The sequence below is a fragment of the Capra hircus genome, chromosome 13 (assembly GCF_001704415.2).
Source record: "Capra hircus breed San Clemente chromosome 13, ASM170441v1, whole genome shotgun sequence".
Taxonomy (NCBI): Eukaryota; Metazoa; Chordata; class Mammalia; order Artiodactyla; family Bovidae; genus Capra; species Capra hircus.
In genome coordinates, this window is record NC_030820.1 from 17824255 (window position 1) to 17849645 (window position 25391).

General features: G+C 42.3%; 1 protein-coding gene across 11 annotated transcripts in view; it reads left to right on the forward strand.

The window, feature by feature from the left end:
- PARD3 (par-3 family cell polarity regulator) overlaps window positions 1-25391 on the forward strand; it is a 573907-nt gene that overhangs the window by 20323 nt on the left and 528193 nt on the right. The gene's annotated exons all lie outside the window — the stretch shown is intronic.

Below are 25391 nucleotides of genomic sequence, written 5' to 3' on the forward strand. Positions count from 1 at the left end.
GCCCCTCCCCCAAGCAACCAACTGTCAGTGAGGACCGTTAGTGGTCTTGCTCAGCCATTGGTTGGTGTTAGGCCCCACCCACAAGCAACCAACTGTCAGTGAGGGCCCATTAGTGAGGCGTTCAGTCAACTTCCTGTAGAGTGGTGGTCATCAGGCAGCGAGAGAAGTAAGAGGCAGATCCTGGCCTTCTCCCCCTGGGCCCTCCAGCTCACCTGGCCTCAAACCAACAGGTGAGCTGGGGGCCCAGGGAACAGGCTGGGGGCCATGTCCTGCAGGCTCCAGAGCTCTCACTAAGGCCACCCACTAGCTGTGCCTAGGCCTTGAGGTGGTGATGACCCTCTCCTCCATCCCCACCTCTGCAACCTCATGGGATGGGTCACCATCTGTGGGACCTGCTCTTCCTCCCACTGTTGTGTGGGTGGCCTGAAGAGCCTGAGGACTGGTTGGATCCTGTGCCCTTGCTCCCTCAGTGATGATGGCTGGAGAGGGTCTGGGACCTGGCCCTGAGGGAGCTGCCCGCTGAGATCTGCTCATCTCAGCCAGGACTGGACCTCGGAGGTGACGGTTGTGCCTGGGAACTGTGTCCTTTCTCGTCAGAACAGAGAATAACATTCAGTTGGTGGAGGTTTACAGGAGCATCGTTCCCTTACTGTGTATGACCTGATCTCAGGAACACAGGCTCTGCCACCAAGACATTTGCAACAACTCGCTCGCCCTTCCCTCTCCTTCTCTAGGAAAGGGCTTTGCTGAGAGTTCTTGGGGGAGTTTGGGGTTTTTGAGGGCATGAGCCACTCATCTCCTTGCATGACCCTGAAGTAAACCTTTCTCTGCTCCAAACTCTGACGATTTGGTGTTGTTTGGCCTTGCTGTGCATTGCACCCATTGACTGGTGTTTTGGTAACAATGGGTCAGGGACAGTGAAATGATGGGTTGGAGCAGTTAGATGATGGAACGTTGTATAGGAGAGTTCAGTTCAGTCGCTTAGTTGTGTCTGACTTTTTGCGACCCCGTGGACTGCAGCACACCAGGCTTCCCTGTCCTTCACCAACTTCTGGAGCTTGCTCAAACTCATGTCTGTTGAGTCGGTGATGCCATCCAGCCATCTCATCCTCTGTCGTCCCCTTCTCTTCCTGCCTTCAGTCCTTCTAGGCCTTTGGTTTGGTTTCTTTTTCTCCCAGTGGAAAGAAAGTGAAAGTAAAGTCCCTCAGTCGTGTCCGACTCTTTGCGACCCATGCACGGTAGCTTACCAAGCTCCTCTGTCCATGGGATTCTCCAGGCAAGAATACTGGAGTGGGTTGCTATTTCTTCTCCAGGGGATTTTCCTGACCCAGGGATCGAACCCAGGTCTCCCACATTGCAGGCAGATTCTTTAACCTCTGCACCACCAGGGAAGTGGTGATTGTCTATTTTGTGATGCTCTTAAACTATCAACCAGAGTGTGGATGCATCATGTATATGTGTCTGTGTGAGAGGCTGGGGTGGAAGGTGGTTACTGCACTGTGTGAGTTCTTTGGTCAGAGACTTGGGATTTATTTCACAGTCAGAGATGGGCTTTTTTTGTCTTCCAGGGAATAAATACCTCTCATGTAATTCCATGGATTAAAGAAATGCAGTCAGTTTTTGTATGGCTCATTAAATCGTTTAAAAATCCATTTGTACTTGGGTGCATTGCTGAAATATTTAGAAAAAAATTCACAAAAAGCTTCATCCCCGCCCCGGCCCTCCCCCACCACCAGTTTGTATTAGCTCAGCTGTAACTTGATTTTCCCTGCGTCATTTGCAAACTTATCATTTACTTACAAGTGCTGTGTTGCATGAATGCCAGTTCCACACAGGGCAGAGCCTCTGAGGCCCCCTCTGCCTCTCTGCTCCTCTGTGCGGGTGCTCGGTGCGCCCGTGAAGTCATTTCAGCGTCTTTCTCCCCCTCATTTATGCATCAGCATCATTGTTGTGCCTGCCTCTTTGGGGATCTGACTGATTGGTAAATTAGAGCTGGCAGAGGAAGTGGAAGACAATGCACAAGTGTTTTACTTAAACAAATAGACTCTACAATTTATTTTATTGGATTTTGTCCTTTGAATGAGAACGCCACAAGTAATCCTATTACAGACTAGAAACTGCTTGCTCACACCAGATTACAAGCCTCAGAGTGTGTTGCTTTGCCTTTGGAAGCACATAAGTCTTTAATAAATGAGGCAATTTCCACATTCATCAATAATTAACCAGGAATATGAGAAGTTTTATCCCAATCCAAAGCTGCAGAGAGTTTGAGACAGTCTGCCTGTGCAGATGAAATCTCTCTGAGGCATCTGTGAACACTCAATTCTTCTTCAGAGATTCTGGTTTGAGAGGTGTGATGAATGCTTTCTTGAAAAATGTTTGTTTGCATTAATCATTTACAAGAACATAAATACTTATTATAGGGAGTTTGCAATGTACAGATGTTTTTGTAGAGCAAATTACCTCACCTACAGTCTCACCACCCAGAATAATCTAAAATTTGAGTATTTTCAGTCTGAATTTCTGTGTTTGTGTGTATATAAATACATATGCTTTTTAAAAATAAGTTGAAACATGATGTATGATTGTTCCGACTTTGTTTCCTTGATATGTTTATGTTTTCCCATGTCTTTTTCTTTTTTTGTTTTTGGCCTTGTTGTGTGGCATGCAGGATCTTAGTTCCCTGACTAGGGACTGAACATGGTCCCCTCCCGTCCTTCTCATGTCTTTTAAAAATTGTCATAACAAAATTTAAAGGCTATCTAGTGTTTCACTGTGTGAATATATACATATTTGCCTATTGTTGGAAATTTGTTGCTCCCTTTTTCACCATTTAAAAATATTGTAACAATCCTGGTGCATAAAATTTGGTCAGTGGTTTGGATTATTTATTTAAATTAGGTGTATAATTTTTTTTGGGGTGAGGAAGTCATGAACTTTTCTTAAGGCTCTCAGTTTATGCATTTTGCCAGTTTGCTTTCCAGAAGTTGCACCAGTGTGTGCTTGGCTGGCCTGGGAGGTGCTTCCTGCCTCCTCTGGGGAGGCCTCGTGGCTTAGGTGGTACACCACACTCACAGCTGTGAGCCCCTGGGCCCAGGAATGAAGCCTGCAGCCTCGTTTTGATCATCTGTTAGCTGGGCTGTAATACATCGCACCTTCTCTGTGAAGATTAAAGAGAGACACTTGTGTAAAGGGTGTGATCTTGAGCTTGTCCAGTGCAGGCATCTGGTGCTTGGTTGCTGTGGAGATGACTGATCTAATGTGCAGCATTGAGATTCTTCCCTGATGCTAGAGCAAGGCAGTGACCAGAGAGGAATGGTAACTGTATCAACTTGTCTTTCAGGAAGAGGCACAAGTGCTTTTCTGAACTGGGATTCTGTGTAAAACAGTTTGACAACCAAAGCTTAATTTAACAAACCGAAAAAAAATAGCTTTTTTCTCCTGAGAATGCTCTGGGCATGAAATGCAAAGGTGTCCCCGTGTCTAGAGCATCTCCCACCTGTCCACGTGGGCCCCCTGCATTTTACGGACCCCGTGGTGCTTCACCAGTGCACCACGGTGCCCCTCTGCCCTGTGCTTTGGGTGTGGAATGGCATTTTCCGCAGCTTTCCTGCTAGTCTGACTGGGTTATGACTGTACAGTGTCTGTTTTCCACGTTAAGACTTAAAACATTTCCTTTGCCATTATGGTTTTCTAGGATTCCTTCCATCTTGCCTGAGATACAGAAACACTCCATACCTTCACCATTGTTTGTCCAGCTTACATGCTCCCAGACCTCAGTGAATTGTCAAGCACATCTGGTCTCAGCATTTCCATGACAGCTCTAAGCCCACTCACCTCACTGAGGTGTTATGTGATCAACATTCCATCTTTTGTTCAGATTCTGCTGTTGGAATCATACTTGTTTCATTCTTTTAAGTGTGTCCCATCTCCCCATGATACGGAAAGGATGTGTCCTTGTTATCTACTGTGTTTGGATCAGTCTGTACTACCTTAGTAGTGTTCATATGAACTCAGTTTTATCTTTGTATTCTTGAGGTGCATAATAGATCTATGAGGATTTTTGTCAAATTTCCTAGGATTGAGAAAAGTTGGCAAACACCCAGTAGGTTTTCAGTTACTTGACTCTGGACTGGGTGTGGTGCTAGTTTTTAGACTAATTGCTTTGGAGAACTCTTTGCAAGCCTTGAAGCTGTATGTCCCACTTTTGGGTGTTTGATTCTCCTGATATAATGATGCATAGCAGTCACATTTTCACTGAATCCTGCATGATATCTTTGGACTTCTGAAAGCAAATCTATATGTACATATTGGAAAAGAAATAGACATAGAATCCTAAAGACCATTTTTAAGTTTCTAACCAGGCAGTGAGTGTCAGAAATGGGTAGATTTTAAGTGAATCTTTTGGGCTTGTTACTTGAATGGGATAAGAATCTGTGTGTGGCTCTCCTGTACCATTAGACACTGGCAGGCGCCTCTGTTCCTTTCTAATCCCCAGATGTAACAGGATGCCTCTGACTCTTGTTACTTCCAACTGCCATTCATAAAACTGCTGGCCAGTCCTCCCAGGTGGTGGTGGTTCTAGCGCCTTTCAGACTGTCAGAGCCCACTTGCCCTTCCCTTGTGAGACTCACATCACTCAGACCGTTGGGGTGTTTTGTGTTGACTTGGGCTTTTCCAGGATACAATGCTCTAGCATCATCATGTGGCCACTTTCAGTCAGTGATTATGGGTCAAAACTTTGGCCAGAATCAAAAAATGGTTGCCAGAAAGAGTCGGTTGGGTTACCCCAAGCTGCTCCGTGCATGCGTGCTGAGTCGCTTCAGTCGTGTCTGACTCTTTACAGCCCTAAGGACTGTAGTCCGGAGGGGTCCTCTGTCCATGGGGAGTCTCCAGGCAAGAATGCTGGAGTGGGTTGCCATTTCCTCTTCCAGGGGATTTTCCTGACCCAAAGATTGAATCTGTGCCTCCTCCGACTCCTGCGTTGCAGGTGAATTCTTTACCACTGAACCACTGGGGAAGTCTCATCCCAAGCTGCTACTGGAGTATCCATTTCAAAGTGCAAAGTTAAGGAAATAAGAAAAATGTTAAAATCATAGATTTAGATATCTGGGTTTCAAAATATGACTATGTGATACTTGTGCTAGTTTGGGAGACTGAGGTCATTTGAGATTAGAAAAACATTTTTTAAACTTTTTTTTTGGTTGGAGGATAATTGCTTTACAATGTTGTGTTAGTTTCTGCTGTACAAAACCATGAATCAGTTACAAGTATTCATATATCTGCTAAAACCATTCCTTTTTAAAAGTATGAAGTCATTTTTCTTTTGTGTTTAAGTAAAAATGTCACCTGAACCTGATGGCCCAGGTAGCTTCACTGTGTGAACTGAATGGTTAGTGACATTTTTATGAAGCTCTAGCCATTATTTTCTAGTATGACGCACTTTAATATTCCCATAAATGAATTTAAATAAACTCCAATATCCACTTAAACCATTTCCAACAGTTTTAGGGCAGGGAAGAAGCTTAGTTGGTGATTGGATTTCTGGCACCAGTTTTTCAAAGAGGACGTTGAGGTGAAGATTGAGAAGAATAAATACTAGGAATTATTACTACTGAAATGCATTTATTAAGAGGGTTTCAACAGTTATGTTCATGTGTGGGAAGGTTCAAGATACATTTCCAGTTCCACGAGGTTAGACAGAGACATAGGAAAAGAAAAGGGAAGAAAATCTTAAAAAAAAAAAATTGAAAATACCAGGAGAATGCTCATCTCCACTTACACCTGCTCTTTTGTTATTCAGATCTTCTTAGGACAAAGCGAAACATCCTAAAACACTGGAGTCATTTTCTCCTGTCTACTCGCAGGGAACTAGTGTTTTATTTAATTTTTATTTACTTATTGCCTACTTTAAATATTAGAATGATGGTTATAAAAACTGTAGCTGTTTCAGAAACCACTTATAAGATGCACATTTTATACAGAGTTTGCTTGCAAGCAGTTAAAGGAAGGCGTTAGATGCTTTGGGACATACTAGACCAACAGCAATATTTGCTTTAGAGTGATGAAATAGGGTGGTTTTCCCTTTTTCTATTCTAAAATTGTTATAATGTGGTTATATATATTTATGATAAATGAAAACTGTATACTTTCTTGTTTTTATTTTAAATGTGCTAGAGGACTTATTACAGTCTCAAATAGTTTACACCCTGAGGCAATTATTCCGCATTAAAACTGAAATCAAATATCTGAAAATTCAAATAAATGTACCTTACAGAAAATATTTAGAAACCAAAATTTCTAGGTGGGAGTTACATCAGACCCAGATTAATGCTTTTTAACTGTTGTCCCTTGGATGAAAATAAATTCAACTTGACCCAATTAAGGTTTCAGTTTTAGCACACTGATAAAAATGGCATTTAAAAAATGTTTTAAGCTAAAGTTTAAATGTACAAGCTTCGATATTTAAAATAGATAACCAACAAGGACCTACTGTATAGCACAGGGAACTCTGCTCAGTACTCTGTAATAACCTAAAATCTAGTAAAAAAATTTGAAACGTCTATGTGTAACTGAGGGCTTCCCTGGTGGCTCAGTGGTAAAGAATCCACCTGCAATGCAGGAGTTGGGGGTTCAATCCCTGTGTTGGGAAGAACCCCTGGAGGAGGGCATTGCTACCTTCTCTAGTATTCTTGCCTGGAGACTCCAGTGGACAGGGGAGCATGGTGGGCTACAGTCCATAGGGTTGCAAAGAGCACAAGTGAGGTGACTGAGCATGCACACATATGTAAAACAGAATCACTTTGCTGGACGCCTGAGACTAACACAACATTGTTGATCATCTATACTCTAGCATAAAAGTTTAAAAAAATGCTTACTGTAAGTCCTTCTTGGAATATAGTTGGCAGGTAGGAGGAAGCCTTTGTATGTAAGTCATGGGGTAAAAGTGGCAGGACTGATGTGTTGGGGGCATAATTGCTAGTACTGAAGATCTGAGTATCTGGAAGTGGAGTGGCCAGCTCTTAGGTACGTGGATATCATTGTGAGAATTGCAGTTAGTTATAAAGAACAGATATAGAGCTCATCTCAACACTGGAGATTATGGAAGACGGAGCTCCTCAAAGACCTTTCTCTGTGCCCCAGTGTTGGTTGAGTACCTCGGAGGGTACTGGAGATTCCAGACTTCATCGCAGCCTTTCTAAAACTTGTCTCCAGCACCCAGTGAAGGAGGCTGGGTGCTGCCTCTCCTCCTCTAGGGCCTCTCAGGATCTTCAGATGGGCAGGTCTTCTCAAGCTGCTTGATCAGAGTGGGCTTGGGTTACACCCTGACCTTAAATCAGGCCTCTGCAATTTGTAGGAGACTTCTGCTAGGATGCAGTTGGGTCCTGAAGCAAGTTAGGATGATATTTGAAGGACAATTATGTGGTAAATAGTGGAGTTAAAGTGCATTCCCTTACTCTGCATTTTACAAGTTAAAAATATCTAAAAAGTATGGCAGGCATTTCACAATTTCTTATAGGTGCCAGATTTAGGTATATCACTTTTTAGAGTGCTTAAGCACTGTGAAGACAGAATTCCATTAATCATAAAGTCCTGTTTTTCTAATAAGTTAAAAAACATCCCTATTGCTGTCTTGCTGGGACCGTGTAGTTCGGTCCTAGGTGTTCAGAGTGGCTCGTGCGCTCCCCTGGGTTCAAGAGCCCTCTTTCCTCCACAGAACCGTGAGCTCCAGGCCAGGCGTGATGTTTTGTGTCTTTTATACACTGAGTATGGACTGTGCTGAGAAATCATTAATTTCTGTCCTGCTTTTACTCCCAGAAAGCCTTGTTTATTCAAAGAACTAAAGTTAAATGTCTTATAGGAGAAGGCATGATGAATTTAGAGAATCAGATCAAACTTGTTTAAACATTCTGTTGTAGGATCTTGGTTTTAGGGGTCTTCGCCTACCAGTTTCCTTTTGCATCAAGTACTAGCTGCGAAAGAAAGCCAAAATCTGGTGGGCCTCTTTATTTCCCCTCCCCCCCCATTTTTTTCTCTGCCTCACCCCCGCCCAATGTGGAAACCACCAGAAACCAATAAAAAAGAATGGGAAGTGACTGGAGCAGACAGGAAATACCAGTTTCCCCAGCGAAGCACCACAGCTCATCCTGAGCCCGAGGTCAGGGGGAAGGGAGTAGCACAGCTGCCTCTGCAGGGGGCGTTCTGCCCCGACCCGCAGCGTCTGCAGCTGGGCGGCCTCTCGGTGTCACCCAGATTCCTAGGTTGATGCTCCTGTGAGCCTCTGCAGATGCAGGCACTCAGGGAGTTGGGGAGGGGGAAGGTGCCCCCGGGCCCGAAGGGGCAGAGCTTCACTTGGATGCTGTGCTGGGACTGGGAAGCCTGGGATGGGAGAGGCATCTGCCCCACCAAGTTCAAGAAAAGTACAGAGTAAACGGAAGTACTTCCCTTCAAATACAGGAAATCCCTAGTCGCCTTTATGTTTCCCCTCACAGCTGTGTGAAATAATATCTTGCAATTTAGCCGTAACGTTGAACTTCAGCTCCTTTTACTGTGTGGCATCCTAGGGGTTGATTTTCAGTATTTCCTTATTATAGTGTATTGTATTTCTCACCTGCATGGATGATTGTTCTTTGTTAGTTTAGAAGTCCTGTTTTACCCAGAGAAGAACAGAAAAATAACAGCAATTTTGAATTGCCATTCTCTCCGTTTTTATTTTTAAAAGATACCACTTCTGTAAAGTCTGCGGCAGGAGGAAAGAAGGGGTGTTCTATTTCTGGGGATAAACTAGGCAGGGGACCAAAGGCAACTCCGTTTCCACTTAGCAATGGTTTTATTAATGAATCCCAGTAGACTTTTAACAGCAGAGCAGGGTTTCCTCCTATTATGATTCTTGATGACCTCCAAGATAACAATTCTTTAGGAAAGTACTCATATGACTTCTTTCTGATTACAGGCTTGTAGTAATTAGATGTTTATCTCCAGAAAAAAAAATACCATAAAATTTTATTAGTAGTGAAAGGGAAATGCTTGTGTACCTTATCATGTAAATTGTTATCTTACAGTCTCCATCATTTCAAAAAATGTACTGAGAAGGCTGTTGACCAAGAGTTCTCCCATAGAGCAGTACTTGGACTTATAGACAGTATCCATCATGTCCACCAAGCGCCTAACAAGTTGTACCCACATTCCCATTGTTGAATAGCATCCAACTTTTTGGGAAGGAATGGGGAACCAGGGACTTATTTGGTGATTGGTTTTTGAGGTTAGGTTAGGTCAAGGGCAAAATAAATGTGTCAGCAACTTTAAAACCATTCATATAAATGATGTAGATTCAAAACAAACTCACAGTGTTTCCATGGGGATAGCCAATAGGGATCAGGCACCTCCTGTTCAGAGACGGACGGAGAGAAGACGCAGAGTGTGACGGCGAGTGCTGATTACATGCGTCACTTGTGGCATCAGTGTCGTCATTCATTCATTTCTGAGCATCTGGATCCTCAGTTACAAGGGGTCAAAGAAGACGGGGATGCAGGAAAACCACGGAGGATTTGCCCCATGTAGGAATTTCTCTGAAATAAGCACACCTTCCTGAAAGTGCCATGTGAGAGAGCCGGGCTGGGTTTTTTCAGGTGTGACTCTCATCCGGATAGTGTTTGCAGTTTTGCATGACGTGATTGAAATGTTACAACGAGTATCTCCTCTTGCTTTCACTGTCTACATGTCACTTCATAGAAGTGAATTCCGTGGGTTTTTTATAGCAAATTCAGAAGAGAATGATTTACACATAGTTGCTTTATGTTATATGGGTGGTGACTGTAACTTTATCCATAGTAATCTTGATTGATTACATATATTGTATATGCTGTAGGACGCTAGGTTATTCTAAGTCAGAGTCTGTCAGTTTTGACAATTAACTATTATTTACAATTAACCATCCCTCATGAGCAAAAATCCTGGTTTATCTGCCTCATTTTAAGGGAAAGGAGATGGATTTTAAGGGAAAGGAGATGCATTTTTAAACAGAATGCACTAAGAGGGAAAAAAACCACACTAAGCTGTTTAAACAGCAAGTTCTTCATTGAAAATATGATTTGTCATTTACATCAGTTCAGCATACATGTGACTACCTGTGTAACTGATAGAATAGAATGTGGGGTAACTGTGGATCCTAAGAGATGGCTTCTAAGTATGTAGGCCTTCTGAGCACTGCAGACATACTTTCTTCACCAAATGTTTGCCTGGGGATCACATCTGTGGTGATACATTCAGCGCTGTTCACAGCAGCCAGTTCAGAGGGTTAAAAACTTACTGGAAAAGTTCTGTTGTCCTGATACCTGCTTCATTTTCATCCTTGGCAATTCATGTTGCTTATCATTCAGCAAGAGAGACAAGTCTCTTCACCTCCATCCGTGACACTGAGATCTGGAAGCTAAGAACCCAACGTGAGAATCAGGCAGCACAGAGATATTGCTGTTTGCCAGACAAGGGACTCCACACCCGCTGCCGTCTTACATTTGTCCTTGGCCAAGGGGTGTAGAATCGAACAGACTGCGAGTCAGACCTGGAGGTTACCTGGTGCTCCCTCCCTTCCTCTATCCCTCCCTGCCCACTTATGGGGACACCAGGAGACCCCGCAAGCTTACATGTACTGTCCAAAGCCAGTTGGCTGTGAGCTCAGTGAATTTTGTTTCAGGTTTGGGTTCAATAGTGAAAACGTACTTTGATCTCCATGTTGGAAGTTGCTAGCTCTTGTTTCTGAGTGTGATTTCGACCAGGTTTGACACTCAAGGACATTTACTATTTGTTCACGGTTTCACTGTTTAATGTAATAATAGTAACTGGGGAAAATTTTAAAGTACCTTGTTGACATTTGACAGCCATAGTAGGAAAAAAACGACACTAGTTTCATGTACCTGGCCTGAGTGGTCCTGGGGTAGGTCACAGCGTCCCTGCCCCTGTCGGGTGTTGAGAGTTCATTGGAATCTAAGGGAGATGGGAGAAGCTTTAGAGACATGTGGACATGGGATTTGGAACCATTTCTTAGCTCAGACAAGTTACTCAGCCACTGAGTTGCAGCTTTTTCGTTTTTTGAAGGTCAGGGCACTCCCTCCCTTGGAAGGATGTTGGAGAATAAAGCTCTAACTCAGAGCCTAAGTGGTCTCCATGTCCTTGGTGAGGCAGGACTGCTCATCTTCATTTTCTTATCTTTTTCCTGGTCTCATGACCATTCTTCAGGGATTCAGTCATTAGTTGATCGATTAAGAAATGAACATCTCTTACTGAGTTCATGGTGTTAGTGATATGAAGATGTCCACTCAGACCCCCAGTCTGGTGGGAAACAGCATCAGCAAGAGTGGGAAATGGGGTAGAGACCCAGGCCCCATGTGTCGTGGGGCCTAGGGAACGTCACCTTTGTTCTTCCTGGTCTGATGGCAAGTAAGAGCCCATCCAGAGAAGATGACGTTGGAGGTGGATTTGGGTGAGTCCTCTAGGGGAAGAGGGACTGACCTTGGAGGGAAGGGGCTTATTGTCCAGCAGAGGAATTTGTACCTGCCTCCAAGCAGGTGAAGGTTCTAAAGTGGGGGAAATAGCACAAAATTACTGAAAATGCTTTGGAAATGTTCTTAGTTTATTATTTTTATTATTTTGGAGTGAGAGAGAGGCTACTGATTTTCTGGTTCCTTTTTTAGCTTGAAATTGTGTTTTAAAAGACCAGTAAGAAATACAATTGGTTAGTAGTAGCCTACACTCTCCACACTGTAGCCTGCCTCTTTCAAGCTCCAAATATAGCTTAGAATCTTACTTTCCTCCTTTAGTTTCTTAAAAAAAAAATTGTTCCTGCACTTCAGCTAATTCTGGGGTTTATCTTTCTGACAGAGTTCTTTGTGGTTCATACCACATTTTTGTTTCCTTCTTGGCCATGGGCCTGCCCCTCCAGTTTTTAGATAAACTGTTTTAAAAATGGAACTGCTCAGTTAGTCAGAGTAATTGCTTCGGATAATGCTGATTCATCTTCCTCAGATTGTCATGCTTTAGTGTCTTGAGTGCTGCAAAAGCAGTGATTCTTTCAGGTGTGTAATTTCTTTTTCTTGGACTTTTCAAATTTAAGTCTAGAGGTGGTGTCTGCTTAGTCCCTTGTATTGTTATTACTAGTTCCACAACTGCATTCTCACTTTCTTCCAGGGGTCTTGATGGTCTGATTGATGAGTTCCTGTTTGGTCCAAATTATAGGTGAATTTGATTTTCTTCATACTTTCCCAACATTTCTTCAATGAGCTACATTAATTTTGTTAAAGAACAAAGTGTTATTCATTACAAAGAATGAAACTGAGAATGATAGCTTTTCTTACTGCTTCTTCAGAGGCAAGTCAAGAGTTCTTATGACATACTCTTAGAATTCTAGAGTCATACCTGGAAGTTTCCCTTATGTCTTGATTCTGCTCAAATTTATGGTTAAAAATAAGAAAGGTTGATATATTACTCAAATTCATGTTCATTGAGTCGGTGATACCATCCAACCATCTCATCCTCTGTCATCTCCTTCTCTTCCTGCCTTCAATCTTTCCCAGCATCAGGGTCTTTTCAAATGAGTCAGTTCTTTGCATCAGGTGGCCAGAGTTTCAGCTTCAACATCAGTCCTTCCAATGAATATTCAGGACTGATTTCCTTTAGGATGGACTGGTTGGATCTCCTTGCTGCCCAAGGGACTCTCAAGAGTCTTCTCCAACACCACAGTTCAAAAGCATCAATTCTTTGGCTCTCTGCTTTCTTTATAGTCCAACTCTCACATCCATACATGACAACTGGAAAAACCATAGCTTTGACTAGATGGACATTTGTTGGCAAAGTAATGTCTCTGCTTTTTAATATGCTATCTAGGTTGGTCATAGCTTTTCTTCCAAGGAGCAAGCATCTTTTAATTTCATGGCTGTAGTCACCATCTGCAGTGATTTTTGGAGCCCCCCAAAATAAAGTCTGTCACTGTTTCCACTGTTTCTCCATCTATTTGCCATGAAGTGATGGGACTAGATGCCATGATCTTAGTTTTCTGAATGTTGAGTTTTAAGCCAACTTTTTCACTCTCCTCTTTCACTTTCACCAAGAGGCTCTTTAGTTCTTTTTCACTTTCTGCCATAAGGGTGGTGTCATCTGCATATCTGAGGTTATTGATGCTTCTCCAGGCAATCGTGATTTCAGCTTGTGCTTCAGCCACCCCAGCATTTCTCATGATGTACTCTGCATATAAGTTAAATAAGCAGGGGGACAATATATAGCCTTGATGTACTCCTTTCCCAATTTGGAACCAGTCTGTTGTTCCATGTCCAGTTTTAACTGATGCTTCCTGACCTGCATACAGATTTTTCAGGAGGCAGGTAAGGTGGTCTGGTATTTCCATCTCTTGAACAATTTTGCACACAGTCAAAGGCTTTGGAATAGTCAATAAAGCAGAAGTAGATGTTTTTCTGAAACTCTCTTGGTTTTTTAATGATCCAGTGGATGTTGGCAATTTCGTCTCTGGTTCCTCTGCCTTTTCTAAATCCAGCTTGAACATCTGGAAGTTCATGGTTCATATACTATTGAAGCCTGGCTTGGAGAATTTTGAGCATTACTTTGCAAGCGTGTGAGATGAGTGCAATTGTGTGGTAGTTTGAGCATTCTTTGGCATTGCCTTTCTTTGGGATTGGAATGAAAAGTGACCTTTTCCAGTCCTGTGACCACTGCTGAGTTTTCCAAATTTCCTGGTGTATTTAGTGCAGCGCTTTTCACAGCATCATCTTTTAGGATTTGAAATAACTCAACTGGAATTCCATCACCTCCACTAGCTTTGTTCATAGTGATGCTTCCTAGGGCCCATTTGACTTCACATTCAAGGATGTCTGGCTCTAGGTGAGTGATTACACCATCGTGATTATCTGGGTCATGAAGATCTTTTTTGTATATCCATCCATCTATCTATCCATCTATGTTTTCTCTGGACAGTAAGTGGCAAATGCTCTTAGGAGGGCTTTTTGTCTATTTTGTTTCCTTCTTATTTGCACTCAAATTTCTTCATGCTCCCACAAGTACATCCAATATTTCCCCTTATGATACATTTTCTGAACAAAGGGTTACCTTTAACTGGCAGCCTTGTGTTCCATTGTCTGTCCAGCTTTGATCCTATAAAGAATTTGTTTTTTTTTTGCTGATCAGTCTTTATCTAACGACACATAAAGGTTAGAGTATTGCCGTATTTTGAGCAAGTTCTCTGTCGCGTAACGTTGAACAACTGGGTACTATGTTACTTCTTTCTGTGTTGTACCAGTCTCCAGAGGAAAGGGATTTTGGAGTTAAAATTGCTTCTCTTATTCCTCAAAGTATGTTTCCTTTATCTGGTTGGTACTTATCTTCAAAGCATAACTTCTGACAAGCCTGAAATGCTGATGCAGAGTATCTCTTGGATTTTTCCATTTCATATACCTTCATTTTTTTTTTAAACTAAGTAAACATTTGAATTACTGAAATTTGGTATCTGTAAATGAAAAATTAGTGCGTGATTTGAGTTCAGTATTTTAACGTCTGGATGTCAGTATTATATTTGGCAGGACTGCGAAACAGTGACAGGTATGTACATGCAGTTGATTTTAATTCAGCTAAAACTGTTTTACCATCATAAGATCAGTGTGGTCTTTGAGTTGGCTGTGGTTTTCAATGGCTGCTTTTAAATGACAAATTAGTTCATTTGACATCATCATTATCCATTTACGGTGTCATTGGGTAATGTGTATTTAACTTATGCTAATTTAACTGTAAATGTTTGCTTAAAAATAATTAATAGTATATATATATTTTCCATGCAGCATTCTCTTGAACAAGTCAGACTTGTATTTACCATGCTTCTTGTATTCAATGAAAGTGCAGTCTCTTCCAACACCGCAGGAAAAACTGGCAGCACTGGTGCCACAGGCGAACTGGCCTTTGTGAGACAGAGCGCAGTACTCAAAACACCATGCGCACTGTATTGTGTGGTCTCTTCAAGTAATTTTCGGGGATAATTTTGTCCTAAACCTTAACCTTGGTCTTAGAAGCTCTGCATCAAAGGTTTGCTGTGAATTCTTTGGCCAGATCTGTAGGGTGTAGTGATGTACTTTATTATCAACAGCATTGAAGGATTATAGTTTTTTAATATTGAGAACTTAAGCTAGGTATGCTTTACTGTTCAAGCGTGAACCATCCACGACCCTATTTAAATAGCTATGTATTTTCACCCTCAATTTGTTCACACAGTGACAATGCATTTTTGTCATTGAGCTTGCTTTCAGTTGAGAAGTAGTAATGGCTGAGAAATGTGGGCTGTGTTAAGTAAATTGGAGAGCCACTGGTTTAAAGCAAAGAGGTGGGAGTCCCTGGGAGCAGCGATGTGTTGTTTACTTCTGAACATTCATCCAACTGCAGTGGTAGAATTAAGTCCCTATTATTCTTTGTCTAACACGAAAGCTTCTCATTGAAAGTGCAAGGCACTTATGGGGCACTTTGACGCCATCAAACTAAACAGAAGAATATTAAGAGCCCAGTGGATGGCTGGCCAGAGGACTCAAATGAGCAGTTTAAAAGGAGAGAATCAACTAGTAAAAAACCATGGAAAAACATTGAATAAACCTGCTATTCACAGACTCACAAATTAAGTTATCATCTATCTTATTAAATTGGTAAAACAAAAACTGCATAACACACTCAGTGCTCCAAAGTCACGGTGACCGTGTGTTTGGATCATCGTGTCTTTGCTGGTGCTTTTGTGCAACTGTATATTTCCTCTGAAAAGCAATTTGGCAAGATTATGAAGATCTGCAAAAATGTTCCTACTCTTTCATTCAGTTCCTGGAATATTGTCCTCTGAGATACTGTTTATCCCTAGGAAATTAAAATCATGGGTGAGGATATTCAGCCCGCATTATTTAAACTCTGAAATCCTCAGCATGACTTCAAAGGTCTAACATCAGGAAAATCATTATGTAAGCCACAGTTTATTCATTAGAAGAAATAGTATGTAGCCTTTAAGTGAATATAAAGGCTTTATAGTAAAGTGAAAAAAGGTTATACTAGGCTTAGTGAAAAAAGGTACAAAATTAAAGTGTACCCTACAGTTAGAAAAACATTAAACATGCTAAGGTAAAACCCAAATGTTATTTGTTGAAGGGTGGAGAGTTAATAGATTTTTTTGTTTGTTTATAATTAAGAGCTTCATCAAAGTAAAGAGAAAATTAAAGAATTAGATAAGGCTATGGTAGGATGAAAATGAGATGCTGGGATGACTATATTTTGAATCCAAGGGAATGTGTCAGCTTCTTTGGTGTGCCGCCTGGTTCTGCCAGGAGTTCATTTGCTGTCTAAGTGGATTTTGCTTTCCTATCACCTGGGTATGAATGAGAAGTAATTTTGGTAGCTAAATGAACATGTTGAGGCCATATTTTAAAGTTCAAATTCCATCTGCTGAATGTTTTTGCTAAAGGTATTTATTGTGTCTTCCTTTGCTCTAATGAGAATACAAACCAGAGAACCATATAGGAATAGATGTTTTTTTCCTTAAGTGTTTTAGAGTAAATCTTGGACTCATCAAATATTTTGACTCTCTTTTACTCCTCATTTTGGATCATTTCTATTATCCTGTTTACAGAAGTTCTGTCCTACCTTTGAAATGTAATTGATAGATTAATGACATGCTTTTTAGTGAAGTAGTTACTACATTTTTCTTTGTACAGATCTCTCAAAGATACTCTATCTTTACTAAGTAATTAAGATCACACGTTTTGGGATGAAGGTTGAAATTTGCACAAATGCTTATTCATATAGTGTAAGTGGGTCTTAGCCAAAGTGGCTCAGTAGTAAAAAAAAATCCACTTGCCAACTAGAGATGTGGATTCAGTCCTTTGGTTGGGAAGATCCCCTGGAGGAGGAAATGGCAACCGATTCCATTATTCTTGCCTGGAAAATCTCATGGACAGAGGAGTCTCAGCGGCTACAGTCCAAGAAGTCGGATATGGCTGAGCATGCATCCACAGTGTATATTGGTGACCTCCCAGTTGTGTTTTTTATTTTAAAGTGGATTTATAGAGAAAATGTTACAGGTCAGGAGACAAGTCTGAACAATGAGGAATCTGCAGGGTATTGTGATCTACATATGACAGGGGGCCCAGTGCACAGAATGGGCAGTTGGTGTCCTGGAAGTTGAGGTGGGAGAGACCTACCTGTGTGGCAGGCTGCATGTGTAGCTTGGCCTTTTCTCCATAATTCCTCTAAGAAATGGGATCTTGTGAAGTTTGGGGCAGATGGGATTCCTGATGCTATCTGAGCAAGACTGTGGGCAGGGCCCTGTAAGGTGATCTCAGTTGCAGGGATTAGCCAGAGGACCCGGGGGAAGTATGTTGTTTTAGGCAGTGAATGATGAACATCTAACTAAGATATCAGTGGGAATAGAAAGGGCTAATGCAAGAGACATAGATGCTTCTTTTGATACAACGTGAGAGGAGGGAGGCAAAGATGCCACCTGGAATTTGGACTGAGAGACAGGGATAGAGAATTATTCAATCATAACTCAATTCCAGGTCAGCAATCATTTTTGTAACCCTGCATATCAATTTTCTCACTTAGAGACTACAAAATTAACCTGAAGTTTCCCTTAAACTTGGAAGTGCAGTGATTATCCACTTTTATGTAATCACACTTCCTGTTTTCTGAGGACAGTCCTAGGTTGTGATTGAGGATAATTTCTGACCCCTGAGTTTTGGTGTACACATTTTGTTGGTGGGATATTATAGGAAGACTGTTGGGATTTCATCACTGCCACATGTGGGAGTGATCCTGTTTGATGTGTTATACTGTATTGCTGCTGATATTTTATAACATTTTTTCCCCGTGGGTTTAATTTTTTTTTAAAGAAGTTTCAGTTATTACTGGCTGTGCTGGGTCTTTATCGTCTCTACGGGCTTTCTTTAGCTGCAGTATGAGGCATTGTCACTGTGGTGGCTTCTCTTGTTTCGGAGTTTACTGTGTTTTCAAAATGCCATACTCCTCTAGAGCAGTGCTTCTTCAGCTCATCTGCACGCTGGGGATCTTGTGAAAGTGCAGATTCTGATTCAGCGGGTCCAAGGTGGACCAAGAGTCTCCACTTCAGACAGGATCCCAGGTGGTGCAGGTGATGCTGGACCTTTGATGGTCAGGCACAGCAAGGCTCTGCAGGGTGCTTCTGCTTAAACTGCATGCTTTGAAGATTACTTTTTGATGATGGGAAGGAACTCCACTGCTTCAGGCTTTTAGTGTTATTTGAACATTGCTGTGAAGGCAGATTTCATTTGCAACCTGATTTCCATATTACTGAAATATCAAAAAGAATCCCCCCATCTCCCTTCTAGAACTTATATTATAGAAATATTAATATTTAGAAGAAGTTTTACCTATCAAAATAAACTTGAGATTTGAATAGTGATACTTTCTAACATTGAAGTAACCTAAGATGCTTAATAGTAGCTTCAGTATATGTATAGTAGTTTCCAAATGACTTTCAGCAACCTGCAGTTCAGAGTAGACACAAGAAAAATGAGCAGGGTTTATTTTAATAGTTTCAAGCAAAATGGCTTCCTTTTATTTTGAATCATGACTTCACAGTGGAATAAAATGATGTCCCATGAGAAATTTTGAATTAGGTTAGTGAAATTTTCAACATCACTGTATATCTGTCATATTTTGGTAGAAAATGATTTGAAGCAAAAGTGATTTTAGCTGTTTAAGAAGGTAATCATGATACAGAATGAAATTTTTCTTTCTTTGGGAGGTTAGCTCTTGATTTTAATATTTTTTTTAAGAGAACTATCTATAAATAGGCATTTTAAATAAAAGGAAATACAGAGAAATCAATTTTAAAAAACAAGTTGGGGGTTCAGGTGGGAGGTGACATATATACCTGTGTCTGATTCATGTTGATGTATGGCAGAGGCCAACACAATACTGTAAAACAATTATCCTCCAGTTAAAAAAAAGAAAAGGAGCAGGTTAAGAAAGTATTAAACTTGTCCAATTTCTAGCATCTGTTTTTTAATTACCTGGTATTTTGGAAAATTTTAATCAGTTTATCATTTAATTGCTAACATTTAGGTACTTAAGATACTTCATATCTATATTTTTAAAGAAATTTTATTTTACTTTTTTGGTCATGCTACTTGTCTTGTGGAATTCCCCAACCAGGAACTGAACGCATTCCCCTTGCAGTGGATGCACAAAGTGATAACTGCTGGACCGCCAGGGAATTACACACACACCTAAACATATATATTTCATGTGTTGGTGCTGCTGCTGCTGCTGCTGCTGCTGCTAAGTCACTTCAGTCGTGTCTGACTCTGTGCGACCCCGTAGACGGCAGCCCACCAGGCTCCCCCGTCCCTGGGATTCTCCAGGCAAGAACACTGGAGTGGGTTGCCATTTCCTTCTCCAATGCATGAAAGTGAAAAGTGAAAGGGAAGTTGCTCAGTCATGTCCGACTCTTCTCGACTCCATGGACTGCAGCCCACCAGGCTCCTCCATCCATGGGATTTTCCAGGCAAGAGTGCTGGAGTGGGGTGCCATGCCTTCTTCATCATGTATTGGTAATCGACCTTAAAAGGGGTCACTTTATTAAACTGATACCTACTTTTGATCGTATTAAGAGTTCTTAAGGATGTGTTTATAAAAACTTGAACAACATCCTTGATGTATTGAGTTGTAGATACACTTCTGAATAGGAAATACAATGTTTTGACAGTCTGGTAATAAAGTCACTTGGATGATTTCCCATTCACATTTTTAATATAATTGAATCTCTCAGGAAACAACTTGATTTTTGCCAACTTTAGTGTAATTCCGTTTCCTCAGATTCTAGTATAGTTATGTTTGCCCTGGCTATTTTAAAGAGTTACTGGCTCAACTTCTAGGTGTCATCCACCTATAGTGGCAACTAGAAAACAGTATGTATACTCACATATAATGCAGGGCAGACATTGCTCCTGCCCCAGTTCTGTTAGCTCTGGTTGCTGCCGATGGACCAGCCTCCCTGCCAACTGCTTTAGCTGCTGCTTCCATAGCAAATGTGGGAAATTTTGCTCCAACACAGAGGATTTCAGAGAGATTAGCTGCCTTGAGAGGGTGGGCTTCAAACCTGATAATGTGTACTGTCCAAAATCTGTTTTTTATCTTTGAATCCTAGTTATATCCAACTTTGTTCATTTGGTTTATTCATTCAGTTCACATGGGACTGAGTGTCTATTTTAAGCAGGTATTGTAATCCAGTGGGTATATTTCTGCTGTAGAGTGGACTGGGGCATTACAGAGTTGTTGGAAAAAACAGAACCCTTTGCTAGTTGGGATGAGCATAGGCAGTTCTGCCTTCCAGGTTGAAAAACTTCCTTGGTATTTGTATCCATAACTTCTTCCCACTGTCAAGGGCTGACCTGAGCTTGTTTCTAGGCATGACCTGTCTTTGTTGGCTTATCCTGTGAGCTGTTGGGAAATACTGTCATTTTAATTTGCTCTATTTCTGTGAAGCTCCATTAAACAAGGTCTGAGCTCACCCCATGGAAAAACTCCTTTGTTTCTGGCTAAAAGGACAGGGCGTTCATTTATATCAGATCAGTTCCTTTAAATATACCAGCCTGGGCATGTGTGTGTCTTTGCTTAAACATCTATTGCTTCATAAGATATACCACAGAATTGGAAGAGGCAGAGAAAACTGTTCCTCAGCTGGCATTAAAAGCAGACACCAAAAAAAAAAAAAAAAAAAGTAGCAAGTTGTTGTAAAGCTTACATGGGTGGGACTGGCTGACATTGCTTTTCTTTCGTAGTTCTGCGCTAATTATTTTTGGCTTTAGAAAGTTGTTTTGCGCTAACAACATGCGGACTGATGTGCCCTGCTAATTGCGCGGCTGTGGTCTTGACAGTGGTGGTAATAGGAGCAGCAAATTTCCGTTGCTTGTGCCCATGTGCCAGGCACGGTGCTTCACACAGGGAGACTCCTTCAGGGTCTCCCATCTGGCGGGTGCGACGATTTCTGTTGTTCTCAGAAAATGAACCTGGGGGGCCGAGGGATGCTGCGTCTAACAGCTGGGATGGGCAGAGCTGCACCCCTGCCTTTGCAGGGTACCCATCCTGGTGAATGGCTTCATTACTGCTGTGCTTTGTCCACATTTGCTTTCAGAGGCCAGAACACTTAAAATCAAAGGAGTATAAACTTAAAAACTGCTATGAATTTTGAGTAGCTTCTTGAAGAAAATCGTGAATGCTTGCGTATTTTAAAATGTCAAATTCTATTTTTTAAGCTTTTTTTTGATGTGGACCATTAAAAAAATTTTTTTTGAATTTGTTAAAATATTGCTTGTTTTGTCTTTTGTCTTTTTTTTTTTGCCATGAGGCCTCTGGGACCTTAATTCCCCAGCCAGGATCGAACCCATACTCCCTGCAGTGGAAGACTGGAGTCTTAATCACTGGGCCTCCAGGGGAGTTCCTAAAATGACAGATTTTAATACCAGGTCTTCCTCCCTCGCCCCCTCCTCCTCATCAGCCAGAAGAGCATTTGATTGTTGTTTGGTTGTTCATTCCAGAGCAACCTCATAGACTTTTAGGGTTTGAGTTCCCAGAGGAACATCGCAAAACCTCCCCAAACCCGGTGACTTTAGACCTTGAAGGTCATGGAGTCCGAGGATGGCAAATCCAGGGCCTCTTGTTGCTGCCCAAGTTTCGAATCTGGTGGTTTTTGAGAGCTGGTCGCATGCTCTTTGTCTGGAGTCCCCACGTAACCTCAGTCGTCGCGGACGCCACCACCAGGACCTTGACACTGGAACTTGACATGCAGTTTATTTGTCCCCTCTAATTTGCTCTCAGAGCAGACATGCTGGGTCAGGTTCCTGTGGCCTGCGGGGTGAGTCCTCTGTCCACAGTTACATACCTGGTAAGTGGCAGGCGAGTTTGGACTCCTGGCCTCGTGCTTCCCTCTCTAGTAGGCCACCCTGCTGCTCTGCGAGTGAGCGCCAGTCCCATGATGCACCTGCTCAAAAATGGCTGCCCCGCATGAAAAGCTGGGTGAAGGATGCTTTATCAGATCCAGGCAAGCCGTTCTGTTTGGGGTTCTTAGCAGAAGTGATGGGATGATCAGAGCTCAAAGCCCTGTCTTCAGGGAGTTTACAGGCGAGCTCAGGGCTAGAGGTATAAGTTGAGTTCAGGAATATTGAGAATACTAGGCAAAAGGAATGCTTTTAAACAGAGGGTGGAAATGCTTTTGCAGCTCACATGCTGGAGAGATGATCATTGGCTGAATAACGAGGAAAGATGTTGGAGGGGAGATAGCACTTAGTAGATCTTAATAGAAGAACAGATAAGTGGGCATGTTGGCTGAGACAGCATTGGCGAGCCACAGAGGTGGCAGAATGGCTCATATCCGAGGTGCAGGGACTATTTGACTGGATGTAGCTGCACGTGGCAGACAAGATGGAAAAACAGCATCTGTAATAGATGGTCTTGAATGTAGGGCCATCAGCTGAAATCTAATTTAGGAAGTTATTGGGAGCCACTGAAGATTTTTGAGCAGGGGAATTAAGTAATCGGGGCTATATTTTAGTAAGACAAAGCTGGCTTTGGTGGAAAGGGCAGATCAGAACAGAGGACCCCTCCCCCTCATTCTGAGTTAATGTCATTTAGGGAAAGAGCCACAGAGACTCAGCAGCTGAGGGTTTAGGCCTTAGAGGCACTTAGGCCTCGCACCCAATTTCAGACACAAATGGATGTTGTCAGTCTAGAAGGAGGATATGCTGGAGCGAGCTTTTTGAAAGTAAATGGCAGCAATTGTGCTGCTGAAGTGAGTGTTAATTAGAAGGCATGGTGTGGGGAGTTGTCATTCTCGGGAGAGTGGCATGGTTGTGGCGTGTTGTGTGTGATGTGGATGGATGTATAATTGAAGAACACTGGGTATGGTTTTAAACAAAGAAAAAATGGACAGGTTTTTGTCTAATGTCATTCTTTAAAAGTCTCAGTAATCAGTCTGTTAGGGTTAATGACTGTGCTGATGTATAACCTAGTTTTTTTTTAAAGACCTTTGAGTTATTTGTACTGTTTTGGTTGTTTTTTCATGGTATGTAAAGTGCTAAAAGTGTTGTTCTATTCTTCAAATGAAAGGACCTGAGAAACCTCGAGGCCTTTTCATTTGTATAATCCTTTCCCAGCTGAAGTAGTTTGATGGAGAAGAGGGCGGTTCTATGTTCTATTGTGATTTTCCTCAGTGAATCTCCATCAGAGTTTGGTTAAGAAGTCCTTTTTGACCAAACCCATCTTCCCTAAATTGCCCCCTCCCGCTACCTCCTTAAACACACTGCTCAGTCCTTTTCTCACCCTGCCTCACCCAAGCCTGCTGTTCTCAGGGACCCCTTAGAGTTTCTGGTGTGCTTTCACTGTATGTAGCGTGTTGTTATACGTGCTCTCCCCCACTTGTATTCCTGTCAGACCATGGTCTCCACGAGAGCACCGACCCTGTTCATCTTCCACCCCGCTGTGTATGTGCTTGGTGGATGTCACATAACCTGAGGAACCAATATGCACTTACCGTGAAACTCGAGTGGGCTTTTGGGAGTAAAATGAGAGCTCTTGTAATTGTTGGAATATATGCAGACGCTTCCGGAGAAGGCAATGGCACCCCACTCCAGTACTCTTGCCTGGAAAATCCCATGGATGGAGGAGCCTGGTGGGCTACAGTCTATGGGGTTGCTAAGAGTCGGACACGACTGAAGCGACTTAGAAGCAGCAGCAGCAGCAGCAGCGTGCAAATGCTTCAGTATATGAGGGAGGTAGATCCTGTGGAGCATTCCCTCCCTTACGTTATAGATCAGAAGAGTGAGGCTTATAGGTCACCCAGAGAATATCAGAGGATACCGAAAAGGCACTGATGGACCTCTTCATTTTCATATCTAATGCTTGTGAAAAGCCTTCAGATAGGTTATTTTAGGGCACTCGTAGGGTTTGGAGTGCTGCGCAAAGCATTGGAGTGTACACAAAAAAGACTAGTCATGCCTTGATCCTGGAAGGGCTGTCACTGAAACGGTAGTGTAATATACAAATGTAGAACCCATGACATTTATGAGAGCGTGTCTGTGGTCCAGGGATGGTCTAACTGAAGAGTCACTGAAGACACTTTGGACAGTGGGCAAAAGCTGGGCTAGCTCTTGCTCACCAGTTTAAGACTGGCACCTTTTGAATGGGGGTGTAACTGTGACTATGGTAGAAAGGGGGCTCAGAATGACTTCAGGGCTGGCTGCGTTCTTCGGTGATGCTGAATTTTGTGTTCAGAGACTTTCAGTTAAATCCGTTGAAGGCAGCCTTTTAAGTGAGAAAAAACTTGGCTATAGCGGTGGGTCAGTAGGCAGTGATAGCGTTGGTCAGGGTGGGAGTCCCAGCACTGTGGCTGGGGCTGCAGTGTGCCGTGTCCCAGGCAGAGCCAGTCCTGAGGTTCAGCCACGTCCTCACCCCTGTTGGGCAGCTGCAGAGCCTGCCTCAGAGCAGAATGTGGGCCAGTGTGGCTCTATGAGAGCCTGGCTTTGTTGACAGTGACGTCAGTTTGAGGTTGAGATGGGATGGGATGATGGACATCATTCGGCTTTGACAGGAGGCTGACATCAAAGGAGTTTATTGAATTTACTGATGGAAGCCTAGGAAGGGGAGGTGACATGCATGCCTCTTCTTTGGTTGATGAGCTGTGAGGGCTGAGCAGAGTTTGACAGTGAACTTGGGTCAGCGCTGAGAACTGGCTATCTACCTGTTTAGACCCAAGGCAGTGACACCTATTAGAGCTCTGTCTCTGTGCCGGGCTGGAGACACACCCCACAGGTGGTGGCATGTGTGCAGGGCTGCAGCCAGGGCTGGGAGCCAGCGGCCAAGCTGTTTGAGGATAAAGGTGGACCAGGGCCAAGTCAGGGCTCTTTTCCCTTGCCCCTCTGTGGTGACACTCTGAGCGATACTTTCAGGGCTGTATATGGTAAACTTGGACGTCAGAAGGTCCTTTGAGCACTGAAGCCCAGTGAAGTGATGGAACAGACAACATAAGGAGGCAAAACAGCTGTGCCTGTCCTTTCAAAAAACAAACTCATGCTTCCTTCAGATAGATTGGAGTCTTGTCACCTAACGTTTTGTATTTTGATTTTTTATTTCTCTCAAATTCTTAGAAATTTGGAGGTCACACAAACATGATTATTTACTACTTTAAAAACATAATTTTTCTTCTATTAATATTATTTTAAACATTCTCAAAGCTTACATGTTTCTTTGTATGGATATACTATTTAGTTTTCTTCCGAGATATTTAAATTGTTTTTATAAATAACCTTGCATTGAGCTTGTTTGTATGTAAATAC